Source organism: Lemur catta, chromosome 19, assembly GCF_020740605.2.
Source record: "Lemur catta isolate mLemCat1 chromosome 19, mLemCat1.pri, whole genome shotgun sequence".
In the NCBI taxonomy this organism is placed as follows: Eukaryota; Metazoa; Chordata; class Mammalia; order Primates; family Lemuridae; genus Lemur; species Lemur catta.
The window spans coordinates 2,082,550-2,107,643 of NC_059146.1; positions in this window are offsets into that span (position 1 = coordinate 2,082,550).

Below are 25,094 nucleotides of genomic sequence, written 5' to 3' on the forward strand. Positions count from 1 at the left end.
TTGGTCAGATAAGTCTTTGTTGTGGGAACTGTCTTACACGTTCCATGAAATTCTGCAGCATCCCTGGGCCTTATCCGCTAGGTGCCATTAGTACCTCGATCCTCCAGGGTTGTGTTGAACAAAAATATCTCTAGACGCTGTCATATGCCCTTTGGGGGAAAAATTGCCCCTGGTTGAGAACCACTGGAATAAAATATATAATTATTCCCTTTTCACATAAGTCTCTTTTTGCTGTTCAATCATATTTTTAGGAGACACGTTGTACTTTTTTATACTTATAGCATGAATACCTAACATTTGTTGAACATGAACATAAAAGGGTTTAAAAAACATTTGTGTGTTCCATATGGGAAAGCTCTTCAAAGCAAGCTCATACGCTGAGTCCACAAACACAGCTAGACGATGTTGTGTTTATCTGTAGCAGCTTAATTCCCTTACTGTGAAAAATCAAGCAATTTAACTTGAGAGACTTAGAGAATTATCTTTTTACAAATCTTATATTTTGAAACAATTTAAGAATTAAAGGAATAGTTACAAAAATTGTACAAAGTATTCTATATACCTCTACCAAGATGTGCCGTCTCTTTCTCTATAGATAGGTAGATAGATACAGATGTAGATATAGGTGTATTTTTTCTGACCCATTTGAGAGCAAGTTTGGTGTCCCTTTGCAACTAAATCATCTAGTGTTTATTTCCTAACACAAAGGACATTCTCTCTCATAACCACAGTGCAATCATCAAAACCAGGAAGTTAACATCGATCCAGTACTAATATTTAATCTTTAGGCCTTAAATTTTGCTAATTACACCAATAATATCCATCTAGGTTCACGTTACATTTTGTTGTTATGTCTCTTTAGTCTCATTTAATATGGAAGAGTTCTTCAGTCTGTGTGTGTGTGTGTGTGTGTGTGTGTGTGTGTGTGTGTGTATGGCATGAATGTTTGTGACCCTCCCCCCAATTCATATATCGAAATCCTAACCCCTAGGGTGGCTGTATTTCATAGATTTCATACACAAGGTTATTAAATGAAAGATGATTTATTGAGTAAATAGCTTCTTTCATAGCAAATCTTTATCTCATGGTAAATTTAACTTCAGAAATAATCCAGAAGCCATAGGGTAAATTAGTTAGATGACTACTTTAGGTAATAACATTTGCAGCCAAAAATATAAGTAATGACGTTGGCTTCTTTGCATTGTTCTTAATCTAATTCTGGAAGCAATTCCAAAAGAGAATTTTCAAAAAGCTTTTAACCAATAATAGCATCATTAGCAAAAGTACCTATACCCTAAAGATTATTTTTCTTTGAAGGAAACAAGACTCAATAGCTATAGCTGCAAATATAAATATCTATCTCAATATGTATATCTAAGTTATTTTTCATTATGCTATTTTTATGTATCCTTTTGTTCTCCTTTGGTGTAGAAGACTAAACTCTTTTCCTTAATTTTTCCATTTTCTGTACTTGGTTATCTCTAGGGTATGTGGTGTGGTAATCAGAGAAATATCAACACATATGTCTATATTTATCTATATTATCTCACTATATATTTATTTTATCTATATTATCTATATCTACATACATATAACTAGATAAGCATGACTATTTTGAAGAGGTCTTCTTTTTCATATGATAACTGCTGTTGCATTGTCTGCTAGTTTTATGAATTTACTAAAAACTTAAGAGTTGTCTGCTCAAACCCTCTAATTTTATACATGAGGAAACTGTGTGATTTTTTTTTTCTCTCACAAATAGACCCTTAGCCATCGTTACATTTAGGATAAGAACACAGATTCTCTGTCTCCTGGCAGAGTGCTTTTTTTAATCTATTGGAATAAAGGTTGGAATATTATTCCAAAGCAACAAATTATTACTAGTGTTGGAACTTGGTGTGGGAGTTTAAGGTACACCAATTTTTGCCAGAGATATTTTGAGAAACACTAGGCCAGGGTCATAGGTTCAAAGGGTTCACAAAAGGATCAAAGTTATAAGCCAACATATTGCTCTTCAGGTAGCAAACTCAGAATCAACAAATCACAGTAGATAGTGTGAAGACAGGTGAATTGCAATAAATTATGAGCTAACAATAGGATTTTTATCAGCAGAAATAATTACCTTTGTAATTAGGGTATATTAGGGCTCTGAAAAAGACCCGTGGATGGTCTCAATCTACAGACAGGAAGAAGGAATGTGGAGAAAAAAGCATTTCAGGGGCAGCTAGTAGTTGGCCATTACTTTTAATGCATTATTATTATCAAATACACAGATTTTAAATTCTCTGACATTGTGATTCCAAGAAATTTTCAGTAAAAGTTCTGAGTCAAATATTCATTATTTCAAAGCCACTAATTCATACTTTCACATCGAATACTGAAGTATGCTACATGATAGTAAGTTACTGAAAACATACACTAAACATTGTTGTAATGAACTCTCCATTCAGAAACAAATTGTGGGAAGTTAAAGGAAAGTATTGTTTTTTTCTAGTGAAAAAAATTAATCAACATAGTTATTTAATAAATGTTTATTAAGTCTTTGTTCTGGGCCTGTCACTGGTGCATGAACTGACTGTTCAAAACCATTAATAAATCAGTGTGTTTTCTGCATTGGTGGATCTAGTGGGAAGAATATAAATAAAAAAATTCTTGTGACCGGTGTTATAAAGTGGCAGAATAGGGAGCATAAGAAAGAAGGGCAAGGAGGAGAATCAACTCCACTTGTAGTTTTCAGAAAAGTCCTTGCTAAGGGAATGTTCTAGATCTGGTGCGGGAGGGCCAGTCCTGCAGAGGCAGCAAGTGGAGCTCAGACACAGGACATTTATATGCAGCGACCCCAAGAAGGGAGAGATTGTGGCATGTCTGGAGAACAGAAAAGAAAAAAAAGTGTTTTAACTGGAACCAGAGCCCAGATGGTGTAGGACCTCTCAGCTCGTGCCAAACCCAAGTAGACATAACCAACTTTGCATTTGCCATCTTCCCTCTGATCGCTTTGATACCCACTAAAACACTTAAACAAAGAAGAATTAAAAAGTTGGCTAAGGAAAAAAAAAAAAAAGAAATACCTTTTGTTAATTTGTCTCTTGCTTTATTTAAAACTATGTGCCTTTGTATTTTATTTTATGGACATAGAGAAGATTTTAATGCTAGCCAAACTCATCCGGAACAAGTGTTTGGCAAGAAGCCACACAAAAGGCCGCGTGACTAATCAATGCGAGGCCCTTCAGAGAGCTGAAGCCTCCAGCGTCCAATGTGCTCTCCGTTGTTACCTGCAGAGTCAAGAGGAAACACATAAACCCAAAACACCCCACTGAACATGAGTCCCCCAGAAACAAGAGTGCTCTGGGCTTCGACAACAGCTTCCCACCCCCTGTCACAGACAGTGCTGGTTTGTTGTCTGGGCCCAGACCAGCCAGGGAAGGGCTTTGTGTTGACACGCGGCTCCCAGCGCTGGTTCAGATCTCAGGCACACGGCAGGCCGGGGCTCCACTCAGAGGCACCATCTGCTCTTCTGAGTTTGGAAATGATTTAAGGGATTGAAATATTCCATTTCATCATGTGTAAAAAGCCAAGTTGACAGGTTTTTTCGTTTTTTTTTTTTAACCCATGACCGATGTTACTCATAGACATACAGTTTCAGTTTAAAGTCAAGAAAGGCAAACAGGTTAATAAGGTTAATTCTGGCAGGAAAGCAAATCCTATGTTGTAATGAAAATATCCTTGAAAAACATTAATTCTTTATCTCCTCCATTAAGTATATTTGCCAAATAAAAGAAGAGAATTTTTTTCCCTGAAAGTTTAAATACCTGTAGTATCTTGAGGGGAGATAGGACTCCTTCAAACACAATATTCTGTTTGTACACAAAACATTTTTTTCTGAAAGTTTAATAAAGGCAAGTTTTAGATTCATAAACATGATGTAGGCATATGCTTTCTACAATGAAAATTCTAGATGAAGAATTGTACCTTAAATCAGCTCTACCAGATACTCTGTAAAGTGGAGTTTGGGAATTTGCAGTGAATTTGGAAAATGCAAGCCTAACCATTTTAGTTTGCTTTCCCTTAACTTATCTGGTAAATTGAGGCAATATAAAAGAAATATACTTTAAAATGACTGCACCTCAATTGAATGGACATAACTTGAGATTTAACTAGTGAATATGGATAGAGTGGATAGATGTTTTCAATGGGAAGGGTTGTTTGAAGGGTTTTTCCCTTGGGTCCCTTTTGTATAATTACTTTATTCCTGGGGGGTAAGACGAAGGTTTCACATTTTTATCTCCTCCATGGGAAAAAAAAAGAATTAAAAAATGTATGTGATATGATTTAAAATGTATAAAGGACTTGACTCCAATAAGTTAATTCTTATTAATTTTTAATCTCTTTTTTTTCCTGCAAAATGGGAAGCAATTTGCATATTTAATGCACATTCTATTCCTTAAACACGAAGTTCCTTAAACTAATATGCACAAAGGGACAGATGTTGTTTATTTCTTCTAAGGACTTAGAAATGAAACAGCTTGAAGATGATATTTAAACAATCATCAGCTACTGTGTTTCAAATACGCTTCCTTCCACAATGCCCTTTATGCTGTAAATGAAACGGTAAACATGTTAAGTTTACCAATATTTATTAAGCAACTACTGTGTGCCAGGCATGCTACCACATATATAAGATGATTATGACATAGCACTTGTTTCATGAGTTTTTAGTCTTATTTGGAAAAAAAAAATATTTAAAACAAAATTTCAAGTAAATAACTCTACCAAATTCTTTTAAAAATCAGGTTTCTTATTATTAATTATTCTGTTATCTTCAGTATTTATGAGCAGCATTTCTTTCTTCTTTTTTATAGCTTTCTTGAAGTATAACCGAAAGATAATAAACTGCATATAAAGTATGCAAATTTCATAAGTTTTGATATATGCATACATCCATGAAACCATCACCACAATCAAGATAGTGAGCATATGCTCTACCCCCAAAAGTCTCCTCTTACCCCTCTGTGATCTCTCCCTCCCACTAATTCTGCCCACCTTCTATCTCCAGGCAACTGCTGATGTTTCTGTCACCATGTTCTAGTTTGTATGCATTTTTTTTTTATTACAGCATTTTACAGGGGTACAAATGTTTAGGTTACATATATTGTCTTTGCCCCACCTGAATCAGAGCTGCAAGCATGTCCATCCCCCAGACGGTGCACACCACACCCACTAGGTGTGAATATACCAATCCCCTCCTCTCCCTTCCCACCTGCCCGACACCAGATGAATGTTACTACTGTTTGTGCACATAAGTATTGATAAGGTAATACCAATTTGATGGTGAGTACATGCGGTGCTTGTTTTTCCATTCTTGGGATACTTCACTTAGGAGAATGGGCTCCAGGATAATACAAGAGGTGCTAGTTCACCATTATTTTTTGTGGTTGAGTAGTACTTCAAGATATATATGTGTATATATACCACAGTTTATTAATCTACTGATAAGATCTATATTTTTAATAACTATTTTAGTGTTCTTGTCTACTAATTCTATCATCTGTGTGATTTCAGTTTGATTGATTACATTTCCTATTTTTGTTGGTCCTATTTTCTACTTATTTGCATTCCTGGTAATTTTTTTATTGCAATAGATTTAAAGGATGCCAGTAGTTTTCCTCGCATGGAAGAATCTCATAGTGGTGAAGTCTGGGCTTTAGTGTACCTGCCACCCAGTGTATGTTGTACCCAATACACAATTTCTCATTCCTCGCCTCCCTCCCACCCTCCCCCTTCTGAATCTCCGATGTCCATCGTGTCACTCAGTATGGCCGTGCCTCCTCTGGCTTGGCTCCCACTTAGGAGTGAGAACATGCAGTATTTGGTTTTCTGCTCCTTCTATTCTTAAATTACTTCACTTAAGATAATGGCCTCCAGTTCTATCAAAGTTGCTCCAAAAGACATTGTTTCTTTTTTTTTAATGGGTGAGTGGTATTCCATGGTATATCTATATGCCAGGTTTTCTTTATCCACTCGTTGGGAGACGGGTACTTAGGTTTATTCCATATCTTTGCAATTATGAATTGTGCTGCAATAAACATATGACTGCAGGTGTCCTTTTGATGTGATGACTTCCTTTCCTTTGGGCAGATACCCAGGAGAGAGACTGCTGGATCAAAAGCAGACAAAAAATATACACAGGGGAAAAGAATCCCTATTCAACAAATGGTGCTAGGGAAATTGGATAGCCACACACAGGAATCCATGCCATGTACTCTGATCTCACTCTAGGATCAATGATTTTAGCAGAAAATTATCTAAGTGACGGGATCTTTGGTGACCCACCTTATTTTGCCAGTTTTCCTCTCCATTCTGGAGCTTTGTCCCCGGATGCATTCACCGGAATGCTGGTTCCAATCAGTCTGGCAGCACTCTGGACGGGAGAAATATGCCGAGGCTATTAGTGAGGATCCCTCCCTATCTTGCATTCTGTAAAGCAGATAAAACTCATTTTCAGGAGGAGAATGAAGTGGTTCCACAGAGAGGAGATCAAGAGTGAGAGAAAGATCCATTCCTTTCCTAGGCCTCAGCTGGAATTCTGACCTTTGCTTCCCTAAGAAACATCTGTATCTTTATAACAAATCTCCCTCTTCCTTAAGTTAGCTGCCAGTTCCCACTAACATGGCACCCTTTGATCTTTTGATGTTTATCCTCACCTGAATCATGCCTGAAATTTCAATTTACAGGCACTGGTTGCTCCTCAAGAGTTTGCCTTTAAGTCTACATCACCTGTCTGAACACCACGCTCAGGAATGTGGGTCTTGTATCGGCCCCTGTCCCCTCCTCCTTCTGATGGAGCCGAGCCACATTTATGGTCTTCTGTAACTCCCCACACTCCCGTCTGGCCACCGCACAACAAAGTGAATTAAGAAATTTTGAGATTTCTGGTAGAGACAGCTCCAGAAATTATTTACAAGTATTTTTACATGACAATATGACTTAAAACTTCAAAGTTAAATTTAAACATGATCATTCAGTTGCACCTGTGTGCCATTTTGTATTTTAATTCTGGCAATACTAGATTATTTTAGCATATTAATTTGAAGTTAATCATTTTATGAAAATATGATTTCGTTGAAATTCCCTTTATGTAATAAAATTTCCAACGTATTCTTGTAGGGTTCCAGCATCGCCAAGGAGCATTAGAACATCAGCATAATATTTTGAATAATCTTGGTTAATTTGTAATTTCTTTAAAAGATCATGTATAGAAATAATGCATTGCTTTTATAAGTTCTTATTTAGATATAGTAAATTAGAGATCATAAGGAAAAACACCATCATTCTGCATAGTGTAGTAATGTGCTATTTTCCTGTTGGAAGAGCTCTACATACAGTTGTAAAGATTTAATAGGGGAGAATTTTCTTATTCAGGTTCCATCATTGTTCACATAAAAATGCAGTTTTGTCATCGATCTCCAGTCCTTTAACAGCAACATATTCAACAATTTATGGCTTTGATTACTATAGTTAAGATGACTAATAACCCTTAAAATACTGAACAAAACTGAACATATTTTGGAGTCCTAATTTCTTAGGCAAACATTAAACAATTGGCATCATTGCTATTTGCTATAATTGATGCAAAAGCTAGTGTCCAAAAAGTGACCAATGAGAAATAAGTACATTTATCATTAACATGCATTTAAATTCTTTGCAAGATAAATTTGCCCAGGATCACCCCTTCCTACCCATTGCTCTTTAGAAGCACAAGTTCCCTGAACTGGTGAGACTGCCCACCTGGTAGGCAGTTGCCATGTAGGGCATTTAGGCACTTAGAGAGACCATACCATACCACACCATGTTCTGTCATTAAATAAACTTTATTAGTTTTATTAAAACCAATGGTATCTAGGTAAAATGATCCTATATTAAAGAAAAATTTCTTGTGGAGCTTGGATGATTGATATTGATTGCTTTCAGCTGTTTGTTCTATAATCCAAGGCTAGAGAACCACTTACTCCCTCAGGGAAAATAACTTCACAGCAACACATTTTACACTAAAATAATTAAGTGAATTTAATTGGGCATAGCATTTAATAAAAAAGAGCCTCCTTTGGGGGGAAAAAAAAAAAACATTTTTTATGTGTCTGCAACAGCACAGCATAAAACCGCTATGATTTGTGTGTGTGTGTGTGTGTGTGTGTGTTAGAAACAACTTTATACAAGCCTCTGGAAACCAGAATTACTTCTACAAATTGTTGAAAATTGTTTTCAATTTGTTGACTATTAAAAAAATGATGTCAAGTTTTCTTTCCTCACTTTTATATATGAGACTTCATCTTCTGACCAATGGTTTATAAAATTCCATGGGAATAGAGTAAAGGTGAATTTTGTATCTCATTTGCACTTCTCTATGAAACATACATTTCAAGCTCTATTTTCTGTTATATGAGGGTAACTTGCTTTATGTGAGGGTAACTGTATCTGAAAAGTGTTTTAAAAATAAACTGCTGAAGTGCTATTTCAGATTGTGATACAATTTACTGTCGCTCTTTCAAAATAATATCTGGCTTGTCCATTAATTTTAAAATATGATATTTTGCCCCAGGTTTATAGTGTTCATCTTCTTTGACATAGATAAACATGTCTACTACTATGTTGAACAAAAGTTTCAATTTATGCATCATTTGCACAATATTATACTTTATATTAATAATACAGTTCAAATAAAAACAAGGCCCTAAAGAAACCATAAATTCTGAGATGAAATGAGACCAAAACTGGAATATTTTTACGGTCAATGAATGAAAAGTATACATGAGGAGGTGTGAAAAAATATGCTTATTTGTTATTATTTATTAGTTTTTAAATTCAATTTTGGGTAGGTTGGAAAAGAGGTTTTATTCTGCTTCCCTTTTTCTGATAAATTTAATAGCTCATAAAATTTTGGAGATGCTATTTCAGGGCACATTGGCATAAATATTTGTAAAATTCTTGCCTTAAAGTAAGAACTAAAGTACTCCTTAGAGGAAATGTATTTCTGTCATAGATAAGAGCATTGTAGAATAATCTGTTTTAAAGTAAATATGAAATATAAAATGTTTGGTGCTCTGCTGCTTTGTACTCAAAGATAAATCCCAGTGCCCTGAAATTGTTGAGACTTACCAACTGAAGCAGTCAAAGGTCTCTATTTAGGCACACATTCCTTTACCCATGGTAAAAGTTAAAATATAAGCTCTGAAGGAGAGCACAGATGTAAGGAAATATATCCATCCCATTTTGTCCTTAAATAGGTTATTTAGATCTAGTGAGTTCAAATGCCATGCCCGCATTCAAACTCATAAAAGCTGAGAAATAGTTGTAAATTGTTAAGAAATAATTATTTCTCAATCTGTTCTTCTGCTTCTTCTGAGTTTGTATCGAACTGTAATTGTGATAATAATCTCTGCAGTGAGGCTGCCTGGATTCAGACTTCAACTTGGGGAGGGCGTGTGCTTTGGGAGGTTGTATTACACGTATATTGAGTCTCTTCATTAGGAAATTTTTGGTTTTCATCAAGAGATATTCTATGGTTTAAAAGTTGCCTCTATTCATTGTCCTCCAATGTTTTCTTTCCTTAAGAATGTCCACAGTAAGTTTAGAATCATAACCTTGCCAAAAGATTAAACCATGTTCATAAAGTAGTAGGATTTATTTTCTGATTGAGTCCTTGTAAGTTGAGTAGGAAGAACATTCTGGGAATTTCTCACATTCATTGTTTTTACATGGTTCCTCCCTGTCCTTGCTCCTCAGATGATCCTTGAAAATTAAATTATTATAGAAACCTTTAATATATGAGGCATGTTTATGAAATCATCTGGGATGAAAGCTGTCTGAAATTCTGTTTTCTACCAGCTCATCCTTTGCCCAGACTCTTTTGTGAGCGAGAGCTTTTCCTTGGGGGAATCCCATTCCCTCTGAATGTCTCTCTCGGTTTCCCAGTGCTGCTCCATCTGGTCGTGTGACCTCAATGAGTCCACAGTAACTGGCCAGGACCCTTCCTTTGTCACCTTTGTATTTTCAAACCATATGATGGATCATCATCAAAATTGCCCGATTTGCGGTTGATTCTTTTATTACAAGTTCATTTGCAGAATCTGCACATGGCTCATCAGGCTACAGCTCCTCATCCTCGGCTGTCGTGCGTGGGGTCTGCAGACTCATGGTGTGGAGGAACTCAGACAAGAACGTGCTGCAGAGCAGGCAGGTGTTTCATGCCCGAGCTGCCCCACTAATTGCAGACTTGCTGCCTCCGACAATCATGTGAGCCAATTCCTAGAAATGTATCTCTTAATATACATATATGTACACATATACATACACATATACATACATCGTACATATGTTCTGTTTCCCTGAAGAATCCTAACTGATACAACTGGTATTTAGCATTTTGCAATTGTGATTTTCATATCTTTAACTACATGACAGGGACATCGAGTGCAGTGAATCTTATATTCCCCAGAACTATGCCCTATGAATACTTATTGAACAAATCAATGAAAATTTGGCAACACTTTGCCCATAATTTATAATGCTCTTTATTTCAATAATCTTCACTGATGGTTAAAAGACCTGAGGGTCAGCTTAGTTTTTCTCAATCAACATAAAGTCATTTATATGTTAATTTAAAATTCAGACTTCATCTGTATTTTGAATGAGTAAATGACTAGGTATAAAAGCTAGGTTAAAAATGACTGAGGTTACTCTAAAAACTGAAATTGAAATATTTGAAAATGTAAGCAGGCTGCTCATTTTATGTTCTAATCTACTCCATTTATTAATATGCATGCTAATTGAAAGTATGGTGCTGCTAATATGTGTGTATGTATGACCTAGGTAAGAAAGTTTGAGCATTGAACCATTGCATCACAGGTATTTTGAACTGCTCACTGCATTCAAGTAGGACTTGGTTATTACTATATTGACCAGATTTTTAAAATTTTCTATTAATTCATATGCATCTCCCCAACTTAAAATATTTTTTACTATTTCATAATCCAAATTTTAATATCAATTTAAAAAGTGATAGCTGTTTGAAGCCCAGGAAGCTAACATTTTAAGAAACACAGGATATGAGTAGCAGAAACATAATTTTATTCTATGTTTGTTCTTATTAGCATCCCTAGATGAGACTGTACAACACACCTCTACATCTTTCTTTCGCCCATATTCACCACAACTGTAGTAGTGGTCCCTATACCCTTATATTTTGATGTCTCAGTAAAAATCTCTTAGGCAAGAAGAATGAGTATTCAGAATTTAAAATAAAATTAAAAGTAATTATTAAAACCTGAGTTTCTAGGCTCCTGGCCATCACAAGTATATGGGATTCTTATGGCTTCTACCATAGTAACTTCTGGGTTTTCCAGATTCTCTCATTTCTGAACCATCCTACGTCATTTCCCTCATCTACTACAGTGTTGCGAGGTTAAGAGCTGCACCTGTGGGGGCAAAACGCGTTCTCTGCCCAGTCTCCCCAGGACCAGCTGGTATTTTGCCTGAACTGTGCTCTCTACCAAGGTCATGTGGCCTCTTGCCTAATTACTTACTCTTCAGAAGAAGACATTGCTTTTTACACACACACACACACACACACACACACACACACACACACGCACGCACGCACGCATGCAGCCCGCAGGCCAAGTTTAGGCTCCTTGCTCTGTAGCTCTATGGCACTTTGTCATTCCTCATCTTAGCTTGTTTCTGTTTGCCCTTCCTCTGTTCCCGCCTCCCCTCTTCCCCTGCCTGGGAGAAATGGTTGATCCCACTGGTCCAGTTCCCTAGGATCAGTGCTCAAGAAAATAATGATTTCTCTTTTTTCTTCCAAGATCTGCTCAGGGAAGCAGAGTTCCAACTATTCCTAGATCAACTGCTTTGTATTGCTTCAGAAAACTAATTTTAGAAAGAACACAAACTGGGTTATTTTTCTATCAGTTATTGATGACCAGCTCAACATTTTCTCTGAGATATTTATTCAAAGTGATCCATTCACAACCTGATTATATTTAGAATAATTCTTACACATTCATTTTAATTCTATAGTAACACACCAATTGCGTTGCTCTTGTGAAAATTAAAACCTGACAGATAAATCTAAGGCCCCTTTATCTGCACTCTTGGTCCTCTTGATCTTTCCCCAGAAGTAACCATAGAAATAGCTCCTCCTGTGTGTCCTTTTAGTGCCTTTTTCTTTGTATCTGAATTGTGTAAATATACATAATGATAGAAAAAAATGAAATATTGTTTTGTTTTTGACTTAAAAACACACACGTTCTGCAATTTGTTTCCTCCATCTCCAACAATGTCTTAAAGGTATTTTTATGCTAGAACATAAAGCTCTGCCTCATTTGTCGTAACTGCTGTTCTGTAGTCCATAGCATGGTGTCCGTTCCTCTCTATCAATGGTCATTTAGGTTATTTCCAATTTTTTGCTATTACAAGTAAAGGCTCAGCAAACATCCTTGAATATGACTCTTTAAGTTCAGTTTCTTGTGCTTCTCAAGAATGTATATAGAGATATGAAAACAGAAGTTTATAGGGCATTCACAGTCTCAATTATAATAGATATTGCTAAATTTCTCCATGAAATGAGTGTCTCAAAAATCCCATGAGTAATGCCCATTTCCCATAATTTTGGTAACATTTGTTATAAAATTTATAGTTTTTGCCGGTATCAAGTGTGAAAAATGGTTTCAGGTTAACTCCTACTTCTTTTTCCAGGGTAGTATAATCATATTGAAAACATCTAAAAATAATTCCGTGCTATGAATTAAGAAAAACAGTTGACATATTAAAATTTTTGCCGTGTTGCTATTTCCTTACGGCACAGTCAGTGCCCTGTTCGGGGACTCTTTGCGACTCTCCCTTCTCAGGGCAGAGCTCCCTTTCCACATCCCGGTAGGACTGTTAATTGGTTTTCGAATCTGATTACTGATACAAATTGGATCAACGGTAAAAGCACTAATCAATTTATTCCACTTTCACAGTCCACTGCCAAGAAAAGCGGCTGATAAGTTCTCATGAAACCTAGAGATCATCCATTCTCCTAAAAAATAAGGGAGGAAAGTCTTAGGCAGAAATAGCTGTCAACTTGTTAAAAAAGTTTCCTTAAAGTCAGTCCCTCAGATCCGGGGTTGCAGGGAGGAGTCTGGTGTGTTCAGGCCCGCACTGCGCTTTGTGTCGTGCACAGGTATCAGTTCTCACTTGGAAAAGGGCGAGAGGTGAGCTTTAGGGCCTGTCATTGTAGCCAACGGCTGCGCTTGAGCAATCCAGTCAAGCTATTGTTTGCACGAGAGACACACGCATCCCCCAGCACTTCTGTGGCTGTGCTGTGACAGTGACAAGGAGGCCCCGTGGCCCAGAGATTCAGACCTCTGAGGAGGAATAAAAAGGCAAGCACCTGGCTAAATAAAGGGTGTCGGGGAAGGACATCCTGAGCCTGTCATTACCCACAGCAGTGCCCGTGCAGAGGAGAAGAGGGTAGCTCTACATCGTATCCAATGCATAAACTTCCACTCGTATGTTGTAGTATTTTTCATCAGTAAAAGAAAAAAACATTTTATAGGAGCAAGTGGTTTTCACTAGATGAATGAGTGAACGAGTGAGTATGGCAGCACAATTTATTTACTAAACCACACTGAAATGCCACATTAATAGGAAAGCATTTCATGTCTTACTCCCTAGCCATATGGTTTTTGTGAGAATTTAATCTCTTCAATTTTTATTTACTCACTTATAAGATGGAGCTACTAATATTTTATTGACAATTTCATAGGGCTGTTAATGAGATTTAGAAGAAAGTATATAAATATCATGTTGGGTAACTTCTAAGCTACAGTTATAGATTCATTTGTTTATTAATCCATTCAGTAGTTATTGAGTATATATTATGTTGCAGAAAATATATATACACATACTCCTTCTGCACACACAACATACCCACACACGCCCAAGAAATTTATCATTTAGGATAAAAGCTGTGAAGGAAAGTGGGCTGTTATAACAACCTGTAGCAAGGGTCCTTCCGAGGTGAGGGTGGGCTAACAGAAGAGAATGATAATTAAACCAAGCACAGAAGGGAAAATTCTAGTTATGTAAATGAAGAGTGTGGAGTTTAAGGGGGCAGAAGTATAATAACACTTTACATAGGAAAAAAAGCATGTAACACGCCTTTCGCAAAAAAAAAAAAATATTATCTGGGCAGTTCCTTGAGCTTTTCTGTAGTCAGTTTTATGGTAAATTCCAACTTGTAGAATAAAATGTGTTTGTAATATAATTCAAGATCTTTCCTTTAAAAGCCTTCCTTTTGGGAAAAAAAATTAATAAAATGGAATTCCAGTGGCAGATATAGGGCTTCTAGGATCCTTAATTCACACCCTATTGTTATTTAGGAGTTTTTACCTGTACATGTGCATTTGTTCAGTGTTACTAAACTAACAACAAAACACCCATTAGCACCGACGGTCTTTATTCAGTAATTGCTGTAGCTACAGCAGCCTTAATTGCCCCTCTCCTAAATGGAAATTTATGAGGTATAATTTTATAGGTATATTTAGTCAGTAATTCCAGTTTATTCCTTTAACTATTATGCTACACTAGCCATTTTGGTTCAGATAATTCTCATTTAAAATTAATATTTATTTTTTCTGAGTATGAAAATAATATAGATATTATAGAACACTGATAACATATTAAATAAAAATCATGATGATATCACTGCCCAGAAACAAACACTGCTATTATTTTGGAGCATACATTTTCAACCTTTTAAAAGTTTTTTTTTTTTATCCTAAGCATGTGTGTTTACTTAAAATGAAAATTAGTTGAAGTATGCACGGATATAATCAACTCTGTTAGTTTATCATTAATATTTCACCTGTTAATAAGTATTCCTTAGAACTCTTAATTTTAATGTCTGCATAATACTCAACAAAATTTATACAAAGTTTACTTAAAAATTTACCTATTGCTGAATGTTTATGTGATTTTAATTTTTGGGTATTTTAAATAATGCTACCATAAGCCTTTATGCATATGACTATTTGTGTACGTATCTAACTTGGTCCTGACAATAGATTCATGGAATTTTATTTGCTAGATTAAAAATAACAAACATTCATGATACATATTGCCAAATTTCCCTCCAGAAATAATGTCCAAATTTGTGTTCCTATCAATAAAGTTTTTTTGGTGTGTGTTTTTTACACATTCAACAACAGTAGGGAGTCACCTATTAAAAAATCTCTATCATTTTGATAGTCATCAAAATGTGCCTTGTTGCTTAAATTCAAATTTTTGGATTGAAAGAAAGACTGAATTTTTCATTTTATTTTATTTTGCTGGTATATATTTTTTGAGACTTATGGGTTCATGTCATCTTTCCATTTTTCTCTGTTATTCATGGTATTATTATTAACTTATGAGTCTTGTACAGATGGAAGGTTTTAACCTTTTGTGCTGTATTTACAAAAACTAATATTCCTATTTATAGATTTGTGGTACTGCAAAATTGGGAAAAAGAAGGAATATTTGATAAATGATGCCGATACATTCTTTTGGTAAGAGTGTGGGAAGGAGAGGCTTGGAGTGAGTTTGTCAAACCCTCACTCTATCCATTCACAAACGTCCACATTGGGGGGATTGAAGATGTGAGTGTGAGGGAATTTGGTATCACGTGAGGCCTGTCAGTGATGGCAGAGAGGCCATTGTGGCTGGATTTGGGGGAATGAGAGATGGAGCCCAAGGCTTGGGGCATTCTACATCAATTTAAAGTTTTGGCTTTTCTCCAAGTGAAATGGGAATTGTTGCATGATTTTCTTCAGAAGAAATGATCTAATCATGTTTTAAAGTTTTGGCTTTTCTCCAAGTGAAATGGGAATTGTTGCATGATTTTCTTCAGAAGAAATGATCTAATCATGTTTTACAAAAATTACTCTGGCCACTGTGTTGAGGATTAGCTCCATGTGAACAAAGGTGGGAAGTATGGAGATAAGTTTGGAGGCTATTTCAGTAATCCAAGCAAAAGACAGTAGCTTATAAGATATTTCTCCCAAGTAACATGTATGTTTCTCACTGAGTTCTTCTGGAAATAAAGTGTCAAGGTATTTCTAGGAACTAAAGAATGGTTTGTCAGTTAGTTCCAATTTAATAGTGAGTTACATGTGGTGTTTGTTTTTCCATTCTTTAGGTACTTCATTTAGCATATTGGTCTTTAGTTCTATCCAAATTGCTGCAAAAGGCATTAATTCATCCTTTTTTTACTGCTGAGTAGTATTCCATAGTATACATAGATCACATTGTGTTACTCTGCTTATGCATTGATGGGCACTTAGGTTGATTCCACATCTTTGCAATTGTGAATTGTGCTGCAATAAACATTCAAGTGCAGGGAAGTACAATCAATGGGAATCAATCTGGGGGAGGAAAGAGGAGGGAATAGACGAAAACCTACCTAACGGGTACAGTGAACAATGTCTGGGTAACAGGTACTCTTATAACTATGACTCAAGCATTATAAAAGTAATTCATGCAACCAAAATACCAAAACTATTTGTACCCCATAATACTTAGAAATTAAAAAAAAAGAAAGAAAAAGAGTGGTTCAGACCAAGATGGTAGGTAGGATTTGAAATAATCGGGAAATCAGACAAGGTGTTAACTCCTAGGGTGATAGATGAAACACCAATGAATTATTATCTGATGGTATGTGATTGCAAGCTCCGGTATGAACAGGAAAGGAGAAACAAGAATGTCTGAATGCAGGAAGGAGGACTGAGGAAGACGTCTGTTTCACTTTCAGACCCAGCGGGTTGAGTGCATACGGGGAGGGAACCTTCGCTCTGTAAGAGCCACAGGAAACCATACTTCTCAGGGAAGAACTAGATTTTAATTTCAGCAAGAAAATAAAGGAAATACTGATAGAAGAGTTTGAAAATGGACATTGAGGATTTTTGCTGATGATAAACCACACATCTCAGAGGGTCCAATGAAAGTTCTTAGGAATTGAGTAAGGGTCAGAAAAGGATGCACACTAGGTAAGGCTAATATATAACTTACATTCCAGAGTGTTTCTGAAAGTGTACGGGGAAATCATTAATATATATGCCAGGACAGTAAGCGTTAACAGAAAACGTTGCAGGCCCACCTGGGCTCCTGGTAGCCCTAACTGGCTTATAAGCATTAGCGTTTGAGAGGGAGGGGTGCCCTGGAATCTGTATATTCTTGAGATGACAGCCAAGAAAAGGGATAACGGGCCTAACGAGATTAGTCCTGCTGAATTCAAGGCCGATGGTAGCGGCAGAGTTGGAGCGCAGAGAGAGAAGTCTCACGTTTGAGCTGAGATTTGAAGGACGAGCAGAAACAGTCTTATTTCAATCTGGGGCAAGAGATCCAAGAAAGAAAGTGTTCCAAGCAGAATGGACAGCAGGGACAATGGCTTGGCATCTTGAGAAATGTAAGGGCCAGTGTGGCTGGGGTTAAACGGGTAAAGTAGACAATGGCTGGAGGTAGTGTCTTTTGGGCTAAGCCTCTGTTTATTCAAGTTATGAATCATCATCTAAACCAGGAATCTTTTGACAGTAAAAAGTGTTTCTGCTATTGATTGCGCTGTGGCAAGAGATGTAGACCTGGCTCATCTCAGGCACACTGGGATGTGTGGTCAGCTGATTTTTGAAGCAGGTATGAGAAGTGACACTAAGTTGCTGTAGATTACCTTATTCACATTGCCCACCTGGTGGCACTGTAGGACAAGACAGGACATTTTCTTGCCTATCTGACCTGATATTGACATTTTCAGGAAGTCTGATGTGTGTGTTTCCAAAACCTTCAGCAATTTGTTAATTGTGTTCGTGGAATGCGTCCATGCATTTTTATTTTGTGGGAACACTGATAGAGACTGTGAAAAACTAGAACACCCTCCCTAATGGACCAACAAGCTTTTATTCAAAATGGATACAAACATTTCTCAAAATGCTAGTCATCCTTCCTTAAAAGAAAATATTCTTGCTTTATAACAAGATTAGAAACAAGGTGTCTACACTTAAAATCAATTGTGGGCCAGGAACTGACTCAATTCTTTGGGCTGTTGCTGAGTAAGCTTAACAGCAAATTTAGGCCTTCCTGGGAGTCAAGACTTAATGTCTTTTTAGCTCCATCTTAGAAATTTAATGCCAGGTTTTCCCTAAATGTTAGGTCTAGACTCTCTTACAGATGATGAGAGGAGACAGTTTGGTAATCAGAGTCACCAAGGGCCCCTTGAAGGCAACTGTAGACTGGTCAGTTGTCACCAAGGAAATCCAGGGATGGCCGGTAGACAGATGGCTCTTTTGGCAGGTTGGTGGAAGATGCCGGGAGAAGCATTTGGCAGCAAGTCAGAGATAAAGCTCCAGGAAATTTGTCTATGTCTGCGAAACTTGGTAGGAGAGAAGGGTCCTAAACACATGAACAGGGATTTAGTCTTTGGATGAGGACGAAGAATAGTTATTTTTAAATACATCCCTTAGAATGCTTGGAGTGAGGGTGATGGAAAATACTGACCAGTTCCCTCTGATTGTTTCTGGGAGATGCTCAGGATGGTCGGAGTGGGGTTGGATGAGGATTCCGAACAGATGGGTGGAGGCTGGGACCAGACAAACGCCGACAGACCATCACGCTGTGGCACTGATAACTTCTGCTCAAATAGCTGTGGGCTTCGCTCTGGCACAGCAACCTCCAGAACCACTAGGACTGCCTCTGGAACACGACAGTAAGAGAGGTTCATTCTCTTGTGAGGTCCCACACATTATAAAGACCCAAATAGTAGGTGGGGCCCCCCAGGGGTTCAACTGGGACACTTAACTGACAGTGGAAAGGTGGCTGTAGGGCTCAGAAATAGGATTCCTATAGGTCTAGGGCTGAGCACACCTACAGCCACTAAACCCAGTATTTACTCCTTTACATTTATCTCCATTGTACTCAGCTAAGAGAAAAGTAAAATGGTTTTCTGTGACATATTCGGTATTATCACATATACAGAAAACCTGGCAAAATGTCAACAAACGTAAAAGCGGCTTTAATGAAATTTAGCCTTATTGCTGGATTTCCCCTTGGCTTGCCTTTTTCTCTTGGCACTGTGCAGGTAGGCATGAAAATGCTCACAGCTGTGTTAAACATTGTTATTAAGAGCAAATTTTTCCTTAATCCTTTGCCAGAAACAATACACTACCTTTCCAGAAATGCAGTAGTTAATTTTATCTTTCATTTACTGCCTAAGACTTTTGTCATTATGATGATTGTAATTATTATTAGCTACAAAAATAATCAGGGTACTTAAAAATGCAAAAGATATTTCAGGGAGGAAGAGAGGATAAAAATAGCATGTCTCAAAGGAATTGTAGGATGTGAAGTTCATTTCAGCTCCTGCGGTCTGAGAAATGTTTGTGGAGTTTATTCACTCCCAGGTAAAAAATAATGCTAGTTGTACCAATTCCTCTTTAGTGTGATTAAAAAAAAAAGAAATGTATTTGAGTCTTTGAGGATTGGCTTTAGCTTCATCTGTGATGGGAGGCTGTTATAAATTACATAGGCGTTTTAGAGAATATTCATTCCAGTTACATAACATGCCAATTTATTAAAATCACAGAGTGCTTTATTCTTAGGAAGATCAATTCTCCTTTCCTGTCATGAAGAGCATGACGACTAAACAGGGGAGAAGACACACTGCGTGCTGAAAGGGTAAGAGAAATGCAGAGTAGTACAGAACAACACAAAGAGTGAAAAAAGTATATTTTAAAGGGTATAAAGAGGGTCTCTTAGTTTTCTTTGCATATTTTAAAAGTTGTTCTTCTGTGTGACAGTGAAGAGGGTAATTGCACGTTGGGTGACTGAATCATCACATTGCTGTTCATTTTTTACCCAGTGATCCCGATGGGGACAATCATCACATAATAGATGTACAGCGATAACATTTAAAACTGAGAAAAATGATGACAACAACAAAAAAAAGTCGAGAAGGAATGGTCCGTTTGCTTCTTGGCTTCCCCTCAATGCTAATGCATCTTTGTGATAATGATGCCAATGATCAATATACCCTTTCAAAGAAAAACTTCAATCTATGTTCATATAAAATAATCTGAGTTGAACAAATCAAATTTGGAAATTCTGTGGCCATTTCATAATGGCTTCTTTTTGTGTTAGCTTTGAAATTCACAAATCACTAGCTACAGCTCTATGAACCGCTTTCTCTGGCATTTAAAACGTTATTTAATGTGGGTGTTGTGAAAATTTTATTTGCTTAACAGCTGGGACCAGAATTGACTTAAAAAGACACGTTTTTGTTGAGAGCAGTGGTTGCCCACTGTTGCCCTGAAGAATATATGTTAAAGTAAACCAATATTTTATACTTAGAAGATTTTACATAAAATTTGGATTACCAGATTCTCTCAAGAGACCAGATCAGTGTGCTCACGTGTCAAACATTTTTTGCAGCTAAGTAGCAGCTGTCCCTTTCAGACCCCATGCCTTTTGCAGCTTGCCATGGTCAGAATCAGAGCCTGTTATCTTCCCAGCGCTGAAGCAGGATGCCCGTTGCCATATCGCAGTGGATTTGCATTATTTTTTCTGACATCCAGTTTATTTTAGTCATTCATAGCATCCCCTCTCCTTGGTAAGTACATGAATTCTCACCCTCTTCTATTTCAGAAAACTGCCTCTATCAAAGACAGGTATCTTGAGGTCAGGAGTCAAAGCAAATAAATATAATTCATTTGAGATAGAAAACAAAATAAAGTGACTTTTGTTTTTAGAAAGGAAGGGAGACGGGAACAGGAAGGAGGAGAGAAAGGAGGAAAGAGATAATTCTAAAAGATTGTGTAGTACTAGGAGCACAATGTGGGGTAAGGTGGTTCAAGAAACTTCCCTCATGTTAGCGAGGCCGTAGTTCATTTCCAGGGGAGGGTCACCAAATCGTCCATGCCCAGTTTGTGTTCATCAGCCTGAATGAGATGGTGGGACCGTTTATAACCGAGCACCTTCCACTGAAGCGTAAATCTAGAAACCAGGGGAAATGTCAACAATGTTCGTCAGCTAGAAAGTCAAAGGAAGTAGGAGGGGGTCTTTGTCTTGCACAGGGCTTAGAATGAAGTTTCAGTAGATCTTACTGAAATTCCCAATAGCTGCTGGATCCCTTTGGATATACTCTTACATTTTGATTCCCCTTTAGATTATAAACACCTTTTCATAACCTTAGAGTTCTGAGAACCTTGAAAAGAGTGAGTAGCAAAGAACTGGATTCACTAAAAATATTCGTTAAAAACAAGTGATTTTATGTTAACCTTACTTCTGTTTCTGAGAGTGGATGAGGAAAATGGTGTGGCTCCAGTGTATTTGGACTTCATCAAAGCTTTGACAAAGATTCATGATATCAAATAACAGACGGGGAGCTGTACTTGCGTAGTACTCATTTGAAAAACTATTAAAAGAGTTCCTGCTCAGCAGATGTTTGTTGATTAAATATTGAGTCAATGGTATCCAAAGGTGGATTGCTCTAAAATTGTGAGTCTTCCCAAGCAATGGAAATCTGTTGAACATTTTTAGTATTTTATTTGATAAAAAGATAAAAATAATTCTTATCAAATGTGTATGTGACTTGAAATAGAATTGAAATATGTTGTACGGGATCCAGATTCACAAGTCTCCCTGGGTTTAAATACAGAGGAAAACAAGAGCTTGTCTAGTCAGATAACATTCCATAATGTCCTGAACTCACCAGTATGGCTGCATGTCAACATAGTTGGAAGAGTGCTTAGATATCTGGTAGAAATATAAGCTCACCATGGGTGAATAGTTTTATGTGATTGCCAAAACAACTATGGTAGTCTTAGAATGCACCCAGAGAAACATAGGATCTGTAACAGTTATGAAAAATTGATTTTGTCTCACATGTCAACTCTGATTAGTGATAGGCTCTGCCTAGAATGCAACATTGAGGGGGACTCTGAGGCTGCATCTAAGCTTGGCAGGAAAACATTGCCATTGACTCGTGACACCTGCTATGGACACAGCAGGGAGAGGTGGCACTTTTATGCCTTTGCCATCCTTGGTGGAGAATGACAGAGATGGTGAAATAAGCCCCATTTTGCTCTATAATGTTCAAAGAGCACTTGGAACCTTTACTTTTTGTGACAGGTTCCATTTGTAAAAATGGGTTGTGTCCTTCTCAGTCTTAGATGGAGGTGAGCAGAAAAGAAAAATGAGACCTTGCAATTGGAGATAGTACCTTTCCTTTCAAAACATAGCTTTTTTGTTTGTTTGTTTCTGGATGTGTATTGGTTACATTTGGTACTTTGCACTTGTTATTAGTCTTCTGGCTGCATACAGCTTTTCCCTTTGTGATATGTTTTTGTCTTCTGTAGTGTTTTGCTCCTACCTAAACCTTCTATTCTGGTAATCCTTCTTTTGTATTGAGAAGGAAAATCCTTGTCTCTAAAGCAGTGGTTCTCAATGAAGGTGATTTTGACCTCCAACGGACATCTGGCAATGTCTGGAGGCATTTTTGGTTGTCACAACTGAGGGTTTGTTACTGGCATCGAGGGGCCAGAGGTTGCTATATATCCTGAAATGCACAGAGGCCTCCACAGCAAGGGATTATCCAGTCCAAAATATCGATAGTGCTAAGGTTAAGAAACCTCATCTCAAACTATCAATCATGTTTTCTTAGAAACAGGTTGGCCCCAATAGGTCATTGTTCCTCTTTCTTTGGGTTCTGTCTAGTTCTGAAGCTAAGATAAGCTGGCATAAGTTGTCCTAGTATTAAAATCTACTACTCTTTTGTCATGAAAGACCTTCAACTATTTAAACAGTACTATTGTGAGAGACAGTATCATGTGAAAGGTGGACCCTGAACTAGACTGTCTAGTTCAAAGCCAAGTTTCTACGCTCATTAGTTCTATACCTTAGTTTCCATTTTTGTAAAAGGATCATCATCATCATATACTATAATAGTAATAACAATACAAACCACATAGGAGTTTTAGAATTAAATGAGTATGCCTATGCATGTGTACATTTATGTACACAGCAAAAATGACTGTGTTAATCAAAGACTGACTCAAGAGAAGTATAGCATCTTTAACAGGGATGAAAATTCATTTCATTTAGAGCTGCGAGTGCTATATAAGTATAATTACTCTTCGTTCTGAGGTTCTTTTCCCTGTAGATTAAATAATTCCACTTATTTCGACTCTTTAGCAAAGAATGTAGTTTTAGGCCACTCTCATTTGGCCATTTATTTCAATTCACCCTCTAGGTTGTCCTGAGATAGAAAAATCACGATTTTGCACTGGGTTCTGAGGTTAATCTGTTAGAGCCACTCATTTATTAAACATATCAAATAGATTTTTTTGTCTGGAAGGAGGAAGACCTCAAAGCATTTGCCTTATTTTAAGGGAATAGGTATGATTTCCTATAATTGATTAAATTAGTTATGAAAAGATTAGTTAGGTCAAAGTTGATGAAGTTAATCCTCACAAGGTTAATGAATAAAATCAACTTCCTATGGCAAAGGAGATTTACAACATGAAGAGAACAAATGATTTTCTACAACAAACATTTTAGCAAATATATTTTTTTACTACAGAAATTAATAGTCTTAATCATATGAATTAATAGTCTTTAGATGACACCATAGATTTTTGCCCTTTTCAATTAGTAGAGTTAGACAGAAACTTAACCTTGCATTGACAAGGTACAGAAAAATAATATATTTAATGTAAATGTTATGGTAATTGATGGGCAAATATTCACTAACTTTATTCTCTGTTAATCTAAATGAAAGCTAATGCTTAAATATATGCTCTGCAGTTTCAAAATGACTTGTGTCAACATCTTCTTAAAGTTTTTTCATTTAACAGTAAAATTTTTCTCATTGGAATTGAGAGTTGTGGCCTCTGGTTTAAACTTAGTAGTCAAGATTCAATAAAAATAATTAAACCTTATAATAATCTATTTTTGCATCCTACAAATGTTGGGCCATAGCCAACATATTACATTATTGAGTCACAGTCCAAGTTTTCAAGTTTTTGACATAAATAGAAGCAGCCCTTCTTACCTTATACTTTTGCATTTGGTTATAGGAAATGCCACTTTAGTAATATTACTTGAGTCTATTTTGTATCATAACTAAATTTCTTGTGTGCTAATTCAAGCACTGTACTGAGTAAATGGTGAGGATGTGGACAATGGAGCCAGCAGCCTGGGCTCTAGCTGTGTTACCTGCAGTGAGTTAGTTAATGTCTCTTTGACTCTGTTTTCCTGTGTATAATGTGGTGATTCTAACAGTGCCTTTTAAATAGGATTTTTGTGAGTATTAAATGTATATGTAAAAACACTTGGAACATCTACTGGCACATAGTAAATACTAACTATCCATAATTCCAGAAAATTATACACCCTGTAAACTCAGGGAAGAAATTTTCTTTAACTGTTTTATGCAAGAAAAAAACATGCAAGCAGCACGAGCATTTTCAAAAACGGAAAAGGAAGACATTATCAAACTTTCTTTGTTTTGCTGATTTGAAGTCTCAAAACAAAGCATGCATTAATGATTTAGTGATTGAAAACCAAGCCTTATGAATTCATCTCAAATATTCAGTATTGGGAAGAACAATAATATTGACTTGTTAAGAAAATGACTTTTGAGCATTCTGTTCACCTTGCAAAGCGCAAAATCTTTGTAGTGAAATGTTGAAATTTGATTTGAACTCACAATTACACTGTAGCTGCTAGGCCAAAAGGGACTACTAATCCTTTGAAGTTCCCCTGCATTTTGGAAGTTTTGAAGTATTATTGGGTGGCCATGACCAACAAATTTGTGTTTATTCTAGTTTGGTAGTTCTGTGTACACTAAACATGACAGTAATGGTTTTGTTATTTACCCTCCAGCAAAATGGTGATAATCATTTCTAGCAACAGAATAATAACAATGGGCATTATTTATGGGAATTTTATTTCTAAGTAGTGTGTACTGTACATAGTTAATGTTTCCTAAATAATTATTGAATTGGACTTTAACAAAAAGTCTATGACTT